The sequence below is a fragment of the Salvelinus sp. IW2-2015 genome, unplaced genomic scaffold, assembly GCF_002910315.2.
Source record: "Salvelinus sp. IW2-2015 unplaced genomic scaffold, ASM291031v2 Un_scaffold1570, whole genome shotgun sequence".
In the NCBI taxonomy this organism is placed as follows: Eukaryota; Metazoa; Chordata; class Actinopteri; order Salmoniformes; family Salmonidae; genus Salvelinus; species Salvelinus sp. IW2-2015.
The window spans coordinates 77,951-82,089 of NW_019942998.1; positions in this window are offsets into that span (position 1 = coordinate 77,951).

Sequence of the window (4,139 nt, forward strand, 5' to 3'; positions counted from 1 at the left end):
GTCCCCCATGAAAAATACTACAGTGATAAGAATATACAACTTATGTTAAAATCTATAGTAAGCTGTTATTCTGTTAAATACCATGCTACACACTGTTATCCTCTAACGTGTAGACTACTATAGAATGTTGTAGTATACTTAGAATACATGCTACACACTGTGTTTATCCCTCTAACGTGTATACTTACTATAGAATGTTGTAGTATACTGTAGAATACCATGCTACACACTTGTTATCCCTCTAACGTGTATACTTACTATAGAATGTTGAGTATACTTTAGAATACCATGCTACACACTGTGTTACCCTCTAACGTGTAGTACTTATATAGAATGTTTGTAGTATACTGTAGAATACCATGCTACACACTGTGTTATCCCTCTAACGTGTAGTATACTATAGAATGTTAGTATACTGTAGAATACCATGCTACACACTGTGTTATCCTCTAACGTAGTTACTTAGTATGAATGTTGTAGATACTGTAGAATACCATGCTACACACTGTGTTATCCCTCTAACGTGTAGTACACTATATGAATGTTGTAGTATACTGTAGAATACCATGCTAACACTGTGTTATCCCTCTACGTGTATACTAGTATAGAATGTTAGTATACTGTAGAATACCATGCTAACACTGTGTATCCCTCTAACGTGTAGTACTATAATAGAAGTGTAGTATACTGTAATACCATGCTACACACGTGTATCCCTTCTAACGTGTAGTACTTAGTATAGAATTGAGTATACTGTAGAATACCATGCTACACACGTGTATCCTCTAACGTGTATACTTACTATAGAAGTTGTAGGATACTGTAATGACCTGCTACATACTGTTATCCTCTAACGTTGTATTACTATAGAATGTTGTAGTATACGTAGAATACCATGCTACACACTGTTATCCCTTAACGTGTAGTATTTACTATAGAATGTTTAGATACTGTAGAAACCATCTACACACTGTTTATCCCTCTAAACGTTTGTAACTACTATATGAATGTTGTAGAATACTAAGAACTACAATAGTAATGTCCGCAAAAACACTGCACATTTTAACTATAAAAAATGCTGGATATTTAAATTGGCATACTCTTCCTCCGTCGGGCTCCAGAATAAAACGGGTCTCACACACACGTTGTGTTGCTACTCATGTTCAGGTGTAGAGGAAGTGTGTAGAGTAAGGGATTACATGTAAGGGATTACAAAAGACCGGTAATTGTAATCTGTTACGTTTCCAGCAAAACTATTGTTATCAGATTACAGATACTTTTGTAAAACTACATGATTACTTTGAGGATTACTTTTAAATTCAGAAAGGATGTTTGCGAACAAAATCTTTGCCACTTCTCGGTTTTCTCAATGACATTCAAATCAGCATTGAAAAGAGGCGCAAGTTTAATTTGTTCCAGCTKAGCGAGTCTGACCACAAGTCAGAGACCACTATAATCACACAACTAATGGGTTTGATGTGTAACAATAGCAGGAATAGGCTTTTGTAGGAWACAGTCCAAGCTATGTCTTCCAATCTTAGGATGCTGTCGGCATCCTAAGATTATCCAACTTGAATAAAYGCTTGGAGGTAAGGATGACAGCAGTRGTWTAGWCTAYGGYGATACGGATATCACTTATTATTGATATCTACATAGCGCATTGATGTGAATAACACTGCTGCTCTCTCATTTAGCTATTTGCACCTTATGGATTGTGGTGGTTGTGGATGGCTGTTCACAAATCTAAATGTCTATTTGAACCCAGTAATGGTTGAATTCAAGAAGTTTAAGCCTGCCATTGTTTTTGAAACCAGTGGCGAGGCAGTGTTAAAAGCGCTCATACAACAGCAGCACAGCGCGGATCCCACAATATAGAATAAAAGTGGGGCTTTTATTGCTCAATTTAATTCATGCTGAAAAAAAAAAATCCATAGGCCTAATGGACAAATGCTCAAACTCGTACACKTTTGATAGACTTAAAGGGGAAATCTGTAGTTGCTACATCCATTTTTTGAACTTAAATAATAAATATCCATTTATTCTTGATGAATAGAACTTATAAATGCYTCATGAGYTTAGYTCAACTGTCACACTCCATGAGAACCCAAAATATAAACTTGTTTTTCTCCAATGTTTTGTAAACACTGTTAATGTAAACAAACACTGTGTAGCTTCATAACATGGTTAAAACAATGGTCAGCCCTTGCCATCTATAGCTCTGCTCTATTCATCTGAGAGTTGTTACATTTCTCCAGGCCATCCCTTGTTATATCTGGGATGCCCTTTAAAACAGCTCACATTATCAATGATATCAAAGAGCCGCCAACAAAAAGGAAAACAATAGCAGTGTGGAAAAAGACTCATTGTCATCTTGAGTAAAAGTAAGCAGATACTTTAATAGAAATGACTGCAAGTAAAGTGAAAGTCACCCAGTAAATGGAATTCTAAAGACTTAAGCATCAAAGTAAAAGTAAAAGTATAACCATTTCAATTCTTATATTAAGCAAACCAGACTGAACAATTTTTATTTAATGTTTACTGATGGATGCCAGGGTCACACCTCCACAAACTCAGACATCATTTACAAACAAAGCCATTTGTGTTGTGAGTCCACAGATCAAATGTCCAGTAGGGAATGGGCAGGAAATGTTATCTTTGATAAGTGGGAATAGGACCATTTCCTGTCAACTGTAACGAATACTTTTGGGTATCAGGGAAAATGCATGGAGTAAAAAAGCACATTATTTTCTTTGGGAAAGTTGTGAACGAGAACGTGAAGGTTGGCAAAAAAATAAATAGTAAAGTAAAGTACACAGATACTCCAAAAAAACTACTTAAGTACTTCTTTAAGTATTTTTATTAGTACTTTCACCACTGAGCAATAGCCAAATGCAGCACATACATTTTGCACATGTAAATAGCACTTTTCAGTAGTGCTTCAAAACATGACATTCCGATGAGCGCAGCAGTTATTTTTCAACTCTAATCAATGAGCCCAATCAGTCCTCCATGGACAACCACAATCAATAACAGGTAGGGCTGGCTAATAAGTCCTTAGTTTTGGGGTTCTGCTCAGGTTAAACAATTGGCTAATCTATAATTCCATATTTCCAAGTCACTGTTCTTGAAGATCAAGGGGTATAACATTTTTGGATGACGTGGAATTCTGATAGACTTTGGTTTTTTTAATGTAACGATATACTTAATCGTATTATTATAACGTATAGGAAGAGAATGGGTTAGAAGAAGCTACATAACATTGAGTTATCCTGCAATAGATGCGGTTTCAATGGTACAACATTTTTGTCTTTCTGCCTTTAAAATAATCTAAAAGTAACGGAACGTAATCAGATTACGTTACTTCGTTTAGGTAATTCAAAAGTTACCACTGCTAATTACAATTCGGACAAGTAACTAGTAACGGATTACATTTAGCAGGTAACCCACCCATCCTGTGTAAAAGGTCATCCCATTCTCAACACGGACGACCACACACACACACACACACACACACACAACAGCACACACACACACACACACACACACACACACACATCACACACACACACACACACCACACACACACACTGACAATCATTATATACTACGAGCCGGCCAAACATGAATAGTATGATCATGGATGACATTTTAGGTTGGGAATCCCTGGGCAGTTGAATTACAATCATTTATCTAAATGCTGCTGTAGCCAGATCTCATCAGCCCGGTCTATATTGGAAGCTGAAAGTGAACCATCTGTCACAGTAGAATTGGATAAATATGTAATTTCCAGATGTAGTTTGATTTGTACTGCAGCTGCCGTGGAATAAAAGCACATGATTCACAATAACACTTTTTTTAATCAATACAGTCAAACCGAAGAGATACTTGAAAAGACAAGGCCACGTCACCACTGGAGTAAAAACGGTTGTTTTTATTATAAAGGCATTCAAGTTGAATGGACCTTCGCCATCGCTCTGAAAGGACCAATTGGCAAACCGCCGTAAATTCGAATGTCATACATGCAAAACTTTTGCAAAGAAGCAGAGGGAACCTTTCCTTTGGACCCCAGTGTTTCCAGCGTTATTCTGAAAAACTTGGCGCTCTAACGGCCGCCAACACCAGGAGAAAAAGGTGGGGAT